The sequence below is a fragment of the Epinephelus fuscoguttatus genome, linkage group LG12, assembly GCF_011397635.1.
Source record: "Epinephelus fuscoguttatus linkage group LG12, E.fuscoguttatus.final_Chr_v1".
NCBI lineage: Eukaryota > Metazoa > Chordata > Actinopteri > Perciformes > Serranidae > Epinephelus > Epinephelus fuscoguttatus.
The window spans coordinates 19,937,241-19,950,020 of NC_064763.1; the positions used below are offsets into that span (position 1 = coordinate 19,937,241).

The 12,780-nt window shown below is 41.3% G+C and overlaps 1 protein-coding gene across 1 annotated transcript in view; it reads right to left on the reverse strand.

Moving 5' to 3' along the window:
• The window catches only part of LOC125899025 (CXADR-like membrane protein), a 91,397-nt gene that overhangs the window by 11,135 nt on the left and 67,482 nt on the right, over nt 1–12,780 (reverse strand). The gene's annotated exons all lie outside the window — the stretch shown is intronic.

The window sequence follows — 12,780 nt, forward strand, 5'->3', positions numbered from 1 at the left end:
TCCCAGAGCAAACATTTCCATGCTATTTTGAAGTACCAAGAGAAACATCACCTTAATCAATAAAGTTACAGAGCTAGAACGGAAGATGATATGAGCCATGCCATGCCGCACAGCCAATATAGGAAAGATTATCTCTTGTGATGGATTGCTTGCTGTAGATTGAAGGTAGAAATAAGGTATGGGATTATTCGTTCGACAGCAAGAGCTCGAATGAAGCAATTATCATGAACATCTTGATTATCATCAAGATGCCATATGTTGATGATCAACGTTGCCAGATGGGAAATGCTCAACAATCATAAAAAAGGCATATAATTACTGCACTTTGAGGAAACCTATTGTACCGGAGTTATAACCACTGACTGCTGGTCGTAACACGTGTTGAATTCACTGACCCACTTCATCGTCACAAATACAACTCAAAAACACATTTCATAATCACTAAAGTAAAATGTTTTATGAAATAAAGCATATCAGACAGTGTGATGTTCAGATGTTGCTCTAGACATCTAAGCTACCATCCAATTTGTTGTGTCTTTCCTCTGTGTTGTAGTTTCCAAAGCAATGAAAAGCAGATATTGATGTAACACATAAAGTATTATCGTACGCTATGCAAACTACAGCATTATTGATTGTACATTGCACATCGGGGAAAAGTACACATACAATAATTATTGTACATCTGGCAACGCTGTTGATGCTAACCAAAGGCAGACACAATAAATGTACAGTTCAGCAGATTAAACCAATGCAAATACAGCTGGAGGAAATTTCACCAATAATAAATATTCAATAGCAATACTTTCTTCCAGAACAAACTGCCATCACATTTATATTTAAAACCATCCATATTACATACCAACTTTCAATCATGAATATGTTACAACTATTACACACACACACACACACACACACAGTCCTGCAGTCTGAGGCAGGTTACACTAATGATAAGCCCGACACAAAAAGGATACATGGTACAATGGGTAAGATCCAGAGGGGATATCAGCTTACCCACCGCAGCAGGACACAGAGTGAAACTGGCACTGCTGACTGGGGTGGAATTACTGAGAGGCTGAGGATGAAAGCCTGAGCTTCCAATTGTTTCCCCTTTTATTTATTTATCCTTCTTTGGACACTGATCAACTGTATGGACTGTGATGTCCTGCTGGCTGGACACATTTGTGGGAGAGCAAAAATAGAACAGGGAAATGTGTGTGTGTGGACAGCCGCTAAGTGTGTGCACGGGCTTGAATTACTACTCTGTGTGTATAGAGGCTTTAATGTATGCCTGTGTGTGTTTTATTAGCAGAACATGTTAACGAGTCTTCTGCAGATGTGTACAGAATGTTCAGGTGTATGTGTTACGTACAGAATGTATGCATACTTGAGTTTATGTCTGCATGCCTGTTCTGACTCTGTGTGTGTGTGTGTGTGTGTGTGTGTGTGTGTGTTAGCTAAAGGCAATGCTTGTATATTTATGAGTATCAACAGGCATGTGTGTGTGTGTGTGTGTGTGTGTGTGTGGTGGTGGTGTGTGAGCTTGTGCATGCATGACATCTATAATAAATCCATTATCTGTAGAATGCACATAGTTAGATACAAACATGCATCTAGAATGAACTGTGTGCACAGCTGTGTGTGTTTCTGTATATCTATGTGTGTGTGTGCACATGCAGTGTTGCACACATGAAGACACACTCCTGTCCGCGATTATCGCCACAAAGCCTGTTGGCAAAAGTGGCATGGAGAGCTTTGCTTTTGTGACGAAGCCCTGGGGTGAGCTGTGTTGTGCTCCACTAAACTCCCTCCTGCTCCTCCCAGTAGACTTCTCACTGGACCAATTATAGTGGCAGTGGGAGACAGCGGGACGCAGAGGGCCCAGTTACCCTTCAAACTGTCGAAAGTCAACCCGCCTTCCTGCCTGCTTGCTCGTATGCAAGTCAGCACATCGACTGAGCTCCAAGGCTGGTGCCACAGAAAGCTCTGATCTTAGGAGGAACAATTAAAAGAGAGTAAAAAAAAAAAAGGAAAAGAGGGCAAACTCCTGCCAAGCTAATTTCTCCTGGATCTCCTTATTGTTTCTTTCTTCATAATGTTTTTGGGTGGTAGTGGTGGTGCATTCTGCTATTTAAAGACGTCTTCCTCTTTCATGCATGTGCTCTCTATCAGTTCTGATTTTTGCCTGTAAAAATCCAATGTGAGGATGCTTTCGTGCAAATATGTGTGATACGTGTCTTCTAGTTTCTAGGATTCCAGTTGTTTCATGGCTATGGATGAGATTAAGGGAAGGTGTTTCATGCTTAAGAGTTAGAGTGACATACATAATCCAGGGCAGTCAGTCCATCAGGTACAGATAAAATCATTAACCTCCTGAGACCCTGCATCCTCTCATATGAGGACATCACATTTTGAGTTTACTTGATCTTATACTTCATTCTACTTAACTTGGACCTGTTGTCCTTGTTTGTGGACACTTTTTTGTGCCATCTAGTGGCAGTAAGAGCACAATACACTAATCAGTGTAAAAACAAGATGGCAGCCATCTCTGCCAAGTCAGTTAGCAGCCCATCCCGACACAAAAGTGGACAAGGTCCAGAACCTGATCGATTTTTGTGGTTAATCTTGTTTATTAATGATAAACTATGTTTGTAGTTTGATATGGCAACAAAATTGACCAACAACAGTAAGAAGCTCAGATGCTTTTCGTTAGGAAGTACTTGTTTGAAGACACTGAGACTTTGTTATTGTCTTGTTTGAGGACATTGGAACTTAATTATCATTGACAATGATTAGTTTTTTATAATTATTGGGTCCTACTGATCCCAGATAGCTAGGAGAACTCAAAAATGCATACTAAACAAAAGTTCGGGTCTCACGAAGTCAGGAACACTCTTCAAATCAGACATACGGAATGAATGTCCTCTAAAGGAACATGCATGATGGACGTAACTGTCAGAATAAATGTTGCCTTTGTACATTTCTGAATTGGTAATGGTTAGGAGAAGATAATATTTTGGATTAATATACCCAGTTTGTCACCACATCACTGCTGGAAATGCTGCAATATCCTGCAAAAAAAACAAAACAGCTGGCTTTGTTTTTTGTTGGTCTCGAACAGTGGTCTGCAGTTTGGCAGCCATCTCACCCACGTGTCACGCCATCTACCCTCTCCTCGACCTTCCAATGACAAAGTAAGCTTGTATGTAGGTGGAACTATGTCACTTTAGAAAAGTTGATTTAGAACAGAATATATGTTTATTGTCCACCAGGGGTGGAAATTTGTCTTTGGCTCACCAGACACAAAAGACAACATTGTAAAAAGCAGACAGTAGTCAGTAAAACAAACATACAAAGTCACTACACAACACTTAACACATTAAATCAGCTCATTGTCTAACTATGGCTTAAAACTCATCAGTCACTTTGTTGAGTTAAGGATACTGATGGCACTCGGGATGAAGGACTTCTTATATGCATTTCTAGTTGCCAGAGGGATTCTATAGCGCAACCTAAAAGCTCATACTGGCTAAAGAGAGGACGGGAACTATCTGCCAAGATACTTCTCACTTTCTTCCTTGTTCTTTCTGTAAAGAGTTGGGTCAAAGGCTTTTGTGGCCTGCCAACTATTTTACTTGCCAAAGTCTCAAGCCTGGAGAGTCTATTCATATAATACACATGAATGGTGTAACTGTAATGTATCACTTAAAACGCCATTTTTTTTTTCTAGTGACTGGGCTGGACGAACAGCTCAGTAAAAACATCCGAAATGTTTTTAATTCCAACTCTTCTGATATTGCAGCTTGGTCAGTTGCCCAACGCTTCAAACTATGACACTTCTGTGTTAATTTCAGCTTGCTATATGCTACAGTGCATTTCAAAATAAACTTCCATCTTCACAGATAAAGTTGGTTTTTCCAAAAAAACTATCTTAGGTTTAGCCAACAAAACTACATGGTTAGATTGAGTAAAACAATCATGGTTTGTGTTAAAGATAAGGTAACATAACGAGTACGCCACTTGACAAAGTCTTAGGGTTGTTGTGAAACTGCGCCTACTTAGGGCAACAAAAAAGTTTATCTTGGGTGTGTTGGTACAATGGACAGCCAGAAAAGGATGGTGGGAGAAATACCCACACACCAATTCAACTGAGCTGGGCAGACACAAAAAGGTTCACAGACTGAGATCAGTGAAAAAAATGCCAATTTATGCAGAACATCCGTGCACAAAAAAAGGTGCTTAAAGTAAAATTTAAGTAAACTTTTGGTTTCACATGGCACACAAACACTAGTCTTCTGGGTGAAAGTTGTGTGTGTGTTTGATCCATCCATCCACCACCCCTCCTTCCCAGCACATTCAGAATTTCTCACTCTTTCTACTATGTTATTGCTGTGGACAGAATTGTATTGGAGGTAGTTAAAGGCCCGGTGCATCTCATACAGATGCTGTAAGGTGATTTAACAGAAACCAAGGGCCACTGACCAGGTTGCCATATTTGACGCCCTTGAAATGAGAACGAGTTGACAAATCAGGTATTTCTCTGAACAGCAAACAGCTTGATGCACAACAGATACACAGCTTATATATTTCTATTCATCTTCTATCTATCTTTCAGTTTATAAAACCATCTCCCTGATGTTTTCATACTCATACACACACACACACACGCATGGTCATTCAGATTTTGAGTCCATCAGAACAGCTAAGGTGGTCTGATTGGCTTGTGCTGTGTGTTCATGTCGTCAAGAGTTGTGATGCAGCTGATGACCTTCGTCGCCTGTCATCTCTGCCCATGTTTCCTGTCACTCTGCAGGCCACAACCTAATATAAAGCTGAAAAAGAAATGATAGCAACATGAAGCTGAACATTTGATCTCTATAGCTGGTGTTCTTAAAATACATCTTGAGATCAGAGATGGTACAGTATTAGCTGTGTGCTCTTCCGAATACATCAGTGTGAAATATGATGCATCCAGACAGGTAGACTAATGCAGTTTCCGATGAGAAGAAAAGTTTGTTCTAAAAGGGAACTCCACTGATTTTACTGCATATGTCAAAGTTGTACAAAGCCTTTTGTGGCAATAGACTTGTAGTCTAAAGCCTAACTTGCGTTATAATGTGTGATTTAGTTCCATATAACTTTTTTATCTGTGCCTCAGTTCAGATTTGAGTGGGTAGCTTCACTGACAAGATGCTCTGTGCTTTGTCTCGTAGTGGCGCTTCACTTTGCCATTTTTAATAATCACCACAGTCTTGGAACATATGATGAGACACTGGTTTTAAACTGCCTATTCGTGATTGAAAGCTCCGTCTTTGCTGTCCTGTTTACTTTACTTCTCTTTAGAGCATGCCATGTGTAATCGCTTTTCTCTGACTCTCTTATTTTTACACCACCCCACGCCCCCTGTGTGTGTGTGTCACTCATTCGAGTCGTAATGATTTAACGCATGTCATTAGTCTGTGAGTTTTGGCTAAACCAGTGCTACAAATGCTGCGCTGGTTAAAATAGAACACTCTGTCAAAATGTACTATATTCTCAATAATGTCTCGGTTAAAGGTCTGGGTCCAGATAGGATGGCATCTTGGTTCAGACCCAGGGGTTGGAGAGTCATGGCAGGCTGTCGAGGGGGATGCATTTTGGTCATTTTGCTAACAAGGGAGATGCTGGCCCCCTCATCCCCCCCCTCAAATTCATTCACCTATCCCTAACCCTTAGCAAGAAGTGAGCCTACCCTCTCCGCTGCAGGCTAGAGGCTTGAAGCTACATTAGCCACTTCTAGCACACCCAAACCTCTGACTATGTCGAGTTGCACTGCGGGTAATGCACCAGATTTTGACCAAGGCTACTGAAAGGAGGCTGGGACAGGGTCTTAGACGCCTTGTTAGCTATGCGGTATGACACATGAACAATAGGCCCGTTTCCACTGAAGAAGTTCCTGGTACACACCCAAACCTCTGACTATGTCGAGTTGCACTGCGGGTAATGCACCAGAGTTCCTGTAAAGTTACCGGGCTCTGGATGTGACGTAATCGTTCCTCGTCTGCTGAGTTTTAAAAATGCCGGCTATTTTGTTGCTTTCTGTTGACGTCACATCCCGCCTTGAGTATATCCAATCAGCACCAAGTAATCCCCAAGCCCCAGCCAGGAGTTTCTCGGGGCCGTTCTGAGTACCTACTCCGAGGCAGGGACTTGTTTAGCCCCCGTAAAAGTTCCGGAACTCTGTCCTTCGGGGGTGGTTCCTGCGGTGGAGACACGCACCAACGGCCCCAGCCCCATAAAATTACCCCGAAGTTCCTGCGGTGGAAACGGGCCTAATGTAACTGGCCCTGCAATGTTGGAGGGTTACAGCAGACGGTGCTAGAGATAATAAGACAGAGTCTGCTTAGGAGCTGCTTGGGTGCACTCTTTTTAGCCTTCCTGGGTGCGCTAGGCCTGACAGAACTTTTTGGGTACACTCAGATTAATGGTAGCCAATATAAACAATGGAACATTTGTATATAGAAAGTATTTGTTTATGGTCTTTTATTAAAGACTTTTTCAGTAATTGCAAGAATTGTTATTCTCACCCATGTCTTTATTTTGCGTACAAAAATATTCCGACCCGAGGCTGGCTGTGGACGCCTCAGTGAGACGAATCAATCACTCCCCATGTTATTTGACAGTGTGCCAGCTATTGAGCCTTTCAGCGACTGCAGACTAGATTTCACTGTGCATGTGTTGTCCTCCATTGATATGACATGATATGACGGCGTGACATGACAAATGTGAGGTATAACCCCCCCCCCAAAAAAAAAACCCAAAGTATCTCTGGTTCTGCTGCATCGATTTTTATATTAATTGTTATTTTATGTTCTGACTGTGAAACTGTAGCTGATATAAACGGTAACAATGTCATCTCTTTACTTTTGATTGGAAATTTAAGATATACTGTAGCTGGTGTCTCAGCAAACATGGAAATACCTACTGTATTTAATAAACTACATTACAGAGAAAGCCCAGATGTTTTTTTTAATTACACTGTGCCAACACTGACAGCACATACTGTCTGTACTGTAACACAGTCTGCACCATGGACTCACCTGCAGCATATAAACCAACAAGATTCTGTATCAGCCAAGATCTGATAATCTGGCCTCCCAGCACACTGCAGAGAGCATTGCTACACTGCATTGCACTGCACTGCACAGGACCATGAGGGACAGAGAGTAAATGTCATAACTTCATGACCCAAAAATGGGAAGCAGACGCAACCAAAATTAGAAGGCACTGAAAAAAGTACGAGCCTCTGCCAACACTGACCTACTGTACAAATATGCTGCCTCTGAGATACATGTACACAAATGCATCTTCGGCCAAATCCATTTGTACATTTTCGAAATATCTTGCCAAGAAACAGACACGGGATAAATTCATAAGCTTTATCTAACTTTGTTTAAAAGATGACTTTAGCAAACTGTCTGAGAAAGGAAATTAAGAGTGAGCGGTCAGAAAGCAAAGATGAATAAACTGTTTTCATTTCTGACATTTGCGCAAACAACCTCCAAAGAATGATGCCAAGTAAAAAATAAATAAATAAAAAAAAAAAAATACTTGGAATGTGAATGTTTGGTCGCTTGCAAAGAGTTAGTTTGACACCTGGTGAATAATATATGTATATGTTATGTTATCTGACATCTCGCCGCCCTGCTGCTGTACCTGTTTCTCTGCACATTAACTGCTCTCCGAAGCATGCAATCATTTCACTGCAGCCTTGAACACTTGAGGAGGAGCAGGGGAACTGGCACTCAGAATGAATCATCTTTTATGTCTTTTTGCTATGACTGCTATTGCTGCGGCCTGTGAGAATGAAACACTTCCTTGCTTAATGCATTACCCGTGCAAACAATAGCAAACTATACAGATAATTTCCTGTCATTTAGGGATTGCATGATGCTGAACAGGAAAATAAAACAAATGTAAAGTCACTTATGTATAGAGTTCTTTTGGGAACAGCAGGATATCACTCATAGCCACCCTGTACTGTTTGTTGTTATGATAAACTCTCAGGCTTACAGTCTGATTGTGCTTCCGCTATCTGTGCTTTCAAAAGGTGTGTTCTGTATCTTGGTGTTTAATCTATGCTGATCCCTACACATTTTACCATGACTCACAAAATCCCTTCAGTCCTCCAGCGTTCAGTTTCTTGGAGGCATTTCAAAACTCAGCATAAACAGTTTTATCTCATCATTAAGGTATTCAATTCAATTTATCACACAAGATACAATATTAAATAATTAATATAATACTAATCTGGATAGTAAATCTTACACTGTCAGCTATAAATCACTTAGCAAATGTAAGCTGTGACCCGACAATCCTGTGTCTCCACCTGCCTAAACTGGTACCTGGATATTTTTATTAACCTAAAATGTGACATTTAGACAGATTCAAACAAGAGAAAGAAGGCAGCCATGTTTCTCTGAATGCTTCATGTTAATGTTCACACCAGAGGTCTGCAGTGCAAAGCTGGATTTGGAGTTAGCGAGGTAACTTCAGGGTTAACTCTGGGTTTTCAGTGCCACGAAGCTAACCTGCCCCGAAGCAGGTTATGTTCAGAGTACCAGATCACAGCCTGTTGACACCCCGACCTCCGACCAATCGGATCACTGAAGATCAGTAGAATCATCTCATTGTTTCAAGGCTCTATTTCCACTGGTTTTAAAACAGAGCTTCTAACAAACACAGCTATCGTTTACACACTAAACACATGGTTTTAGCAGGATTCTAACTTATGCAAAGTTTATTTTAGTCCGCAGTGATAGTGTTATTTTACACTCTGATTAAATCACTGAAGCTCAAAATAACGCGAGACACCTGTGTGATGAGAACTGGGAAGATGATCATATTTTGTCAGAAAAATAATCCACACACTGTTAATTGGCTCCCGTTATTGTAAATGCAACATTTGGGTCAGATAGACCTCATCAGTCATTAACTAGGCTACTTTTCCACCCTTTACTTTAATAGCAGAAACAGTCTGTCATTACTTTATACTGTTTTATGTGACATATTCATCATCATCATCCAACTAAATAGCAAAAAATATTCTCTTTATTAATGTCACATATAGCCTAAAGGTACCTACATGTAATTTAAGTCTCAACCGATGGTGTATTTTTGGATAGTATTTTCAATATGTCTACATTTTTTGTGATAAGATTACAGAGTATCGTTTACATCCTGCATCAGTGACATTTTACTGTCTCCCAGTCACAGACACTTTCAGTACGTTTCATTTCACATCATACGATATGAAGCAGCCTATTTCACTAATGGCCCTGATGATGTCCCTTATAATTAACACCACTGCCTCTTTCACATGAACGCGCTCATGGCTGGATAGGGAAACCCAGAGTTGACTGAACTAGTTGATAACCAGCTTTGTAGTACCGGTTATCTAGACGGCCAGTGTTAGGGTTAGCATTGTTCTGATATGTGATTATACTAGGCTATACTGTATTTGTGTACCATAGAGGATCAGCAAACGCAACAAAAGTAGGCTACTGGTCGAGATACAAGTGTCATAGAGAGAAGAGAGTGAAACACCATAACCTCTTGTTATTAACTCTGGGGTCCAGGTTGTGTAGGGAGCTCTCCGCGGTGCTGAACGGCTCCCGGCGGGCGTATTTCTGCCTTGATGGTGCGCTGCGACCAGCTCTGGGTCAGCTGGGAAAGGCTTGAGGCAAAACAGGCTCATGGCTTATGTGTTTGTCACTTTCTTTTTCATTTTAACCCACACCATGATCTTTTCCTGACCCTAACCAAGTGGTTTTTGTGCCTAAACCTAACCAGACCTTAACGACAGGGCATCATGATTTCGGAACAACGGGACTTCGGAACAATGGGTTTAATATGGTCGGAACAATGGGATGTCGGACCAATGGATTGTCGGACCAATGGGCAGACCCCTAGAACTCATCCCTTACAGGAATCATAAACACATCCAACCCAATCAGCAGAATGAATGTTGGCATCATACGTTTCTGCAAACCATGGATACATTACGTTTGTACATTATTGTGTAAGAGCTACGTTTCTGCTGTGGTTATTGTATGGTTATGTTTAGGCACAAAACTACATGGTTATGATAAGGAAAAGATCATGTTTTGGCTTAAAAACCTGTTTTTGGTGGCACAATCACCGATGGAGAAACTGTCAATGTTTTGTCAAAAAACAACCACTTTCCAAGGTACTATCCTGGCAAGAAATGCAACCATGTCTCTGTCAAAAACAGCTGCACTTCATGGCACTATCCCCAGTGGAAAAACAGTGATAGGTCACTAAAAAAATGGCTGAAAAGTCGCTTAAAACACAGTGATGACTCAAACTGGTGTTGTTGTTTGTTTGTTTCAAACAGTGGTCTGCAGCTTGGCAGGTCTCTCACCCAGGTGTCACCATGCACCATCCCCTCCACCTTTCGATGACAAAGTCAGCCCGTATACTACATCACTTTAGAATGCCTCAGTTTCAGTGCTGCAAATTTGTGGGTTGATTTATGTTTTGAATTGTGTGTGTTGTTTGTCTGATGGACCGTTGATTTATATTTGTGGGAAAGTAAAGAAAAACATAATGAAAACATACAGACAGACAGACAGACAGACCCACACACAAACGTGGAATCAAAGTATTTTCTAAAGCCAGCAAATCTCAAAGAATGAGGGGGGTGTGACGCCCATGCACTGACTTGTACAGAATGATACACAATATCTCATTCATAATATAAATATTTATACATCTTATCTCCTGGTGTAAAGCAGATATACAGAGGTCTACACAGTTTCCATTTCAAAATTCCATACTTTTCCAGATTTAATTTTCCAGACATCTCATTAGATTTATTTTGGACTATATTTGACATCTGAGTGCGAAAACCAGTCCTTGGAAATCTTTTACCCATTTACACATTGGGGCCATTCAGTCCACAGTCCTACACAGGAAGTCTAACATCACAGCCCAAAGAAGAGGTAAACTAACCAGTGCTACCTAGACCATGGATGCATCACTGAACAAGCCTACCAGACACAGGCCCAGGGGCCCAAAGTGTCAGGGGGCCCACCCTGGCCTTGATCTACAAAGTGTCACTCAAAATTACTTTAAAGAGACAAAAAATGATTAAAAGAAGACACAAAATTACCTCAAAGAAAACACAACTCCCCCCTAAAGATGCATAGGAACTAAAGAAAGTTGCAAAATACCAACAACAGGAAGGGAAGGGAGTCAGTTGATAGATCACATGATTCCTTTCTATGCAACCAACTGGTAAATCTCATTCAGAGTGCCCTATTTAAACTGCTCTGGCCTGCCTACTGTTGCTGCTTCCTCTGCCAGCCGCTTTGCAATCCACCTCCACCCCAGCTCCTCCGTTTCCAGGGGGTCTTTGCTGCTGCTCTCCTTGACTTAGGCTTTCCATGTAGGCACATGGAAGGGCAGGGAGGTTTGCTCCCTCTGCCTTAGGCTTTCCTTAGTTGCACATGGAAGGGCAGAGAGATGTGCTCTCTCCACCTTCTGCATAGGCCTAGGAAAGCCACAGAGGTCCCAGAACAGAGCCACCAAATGTAATACTGCAAATGGAAATAAAGTTTTCTTTGACTACAGTGGTCCTGACTGAATTACATTTCTGTTGCTTATATAGTTTATATGCAATTCAAAGATAGTGGCACACTTTCTTTCAAACTAATCTGGTTGTGGATGTCTGGATTTTGTCGGTTTGAAGGCACCTGCGGCAGAACTGCTAAGCAGGCTGTGACGTTCAGGTGTAAAGGCAGCTCTGCGTACGAGTGTAGGTTCAGTCACATGTCATACTTCCTGCCTTGCTTTGGACAACATCAAGCTCGCTCTGGCCCGCACTCCCTTACACAGTGGTAAAATTTTTGCCTGCGCTGCTGCCTGCTCCAAATGCCACGGAAAACACTTTGCTAGTAGCATCTATGAGGTTTTGAATGTAATATTTTAGAAAACGGAATAAGAGCAGTAGTCTAGAAATAAAGATTTTTATAGTCCTTTTTTTTCATACTTAGCCAGACCTGGAAATAACTAGAATCAAATTCCATACTTTTCCATACTGTGTAGGAACCCTGGAGATCCACCCACATTTGACACTTCTGTCTTATCTGAGGGATTTTTCAAGCTGTTATTTTGTGATAAAAATCTCGTAATTATTGAAATTTTTGTTATACCACCTTCTATTTCAGTCAGAGATATCCTATATTTCCAAGAAAAACTTAAAACAACTCCCAGAGGAGGGCATGAAGGCTTATGGATCAGGTTTGCTTATGCAAGAGACTGAAACTTTTAAGTGAGATGAATCAGCCATGGGTTATGTAGGTGGGAGATATAGGTAAAAGAGAGGGTTTTGTCACATCACACTGAGGCTCTTGTAGGTGTATAATGTGTCCCTTTTCTCTGACGAGGAATCCCTGTGTGACTTGGAGGATGTCAGTGAAACCTCGGGTCTAAAAAAAGACAGTCGGGTTCTTTGAATCTGACAGCTAAATCCAATGTTAAAGGTTGGTGTTTTAAATTAATAAAATGATGGAAAAATAACTCCGGTCTAGCTGTACTGTAAATATTTAATATGAGGGGCCATGCAAGGCATAACTCTTCCTGGTGTCATGTTCTGCCCTGATCTCCTCTTGAGGTCATGTTTGATTCTATAATGCATTCGTGGTTAATGTTTCCTGTTTTATTTTATGACACCCATCTCTCGTTTCAGATCATTTCACTTCCTGCCCTGATAAGTTTCAC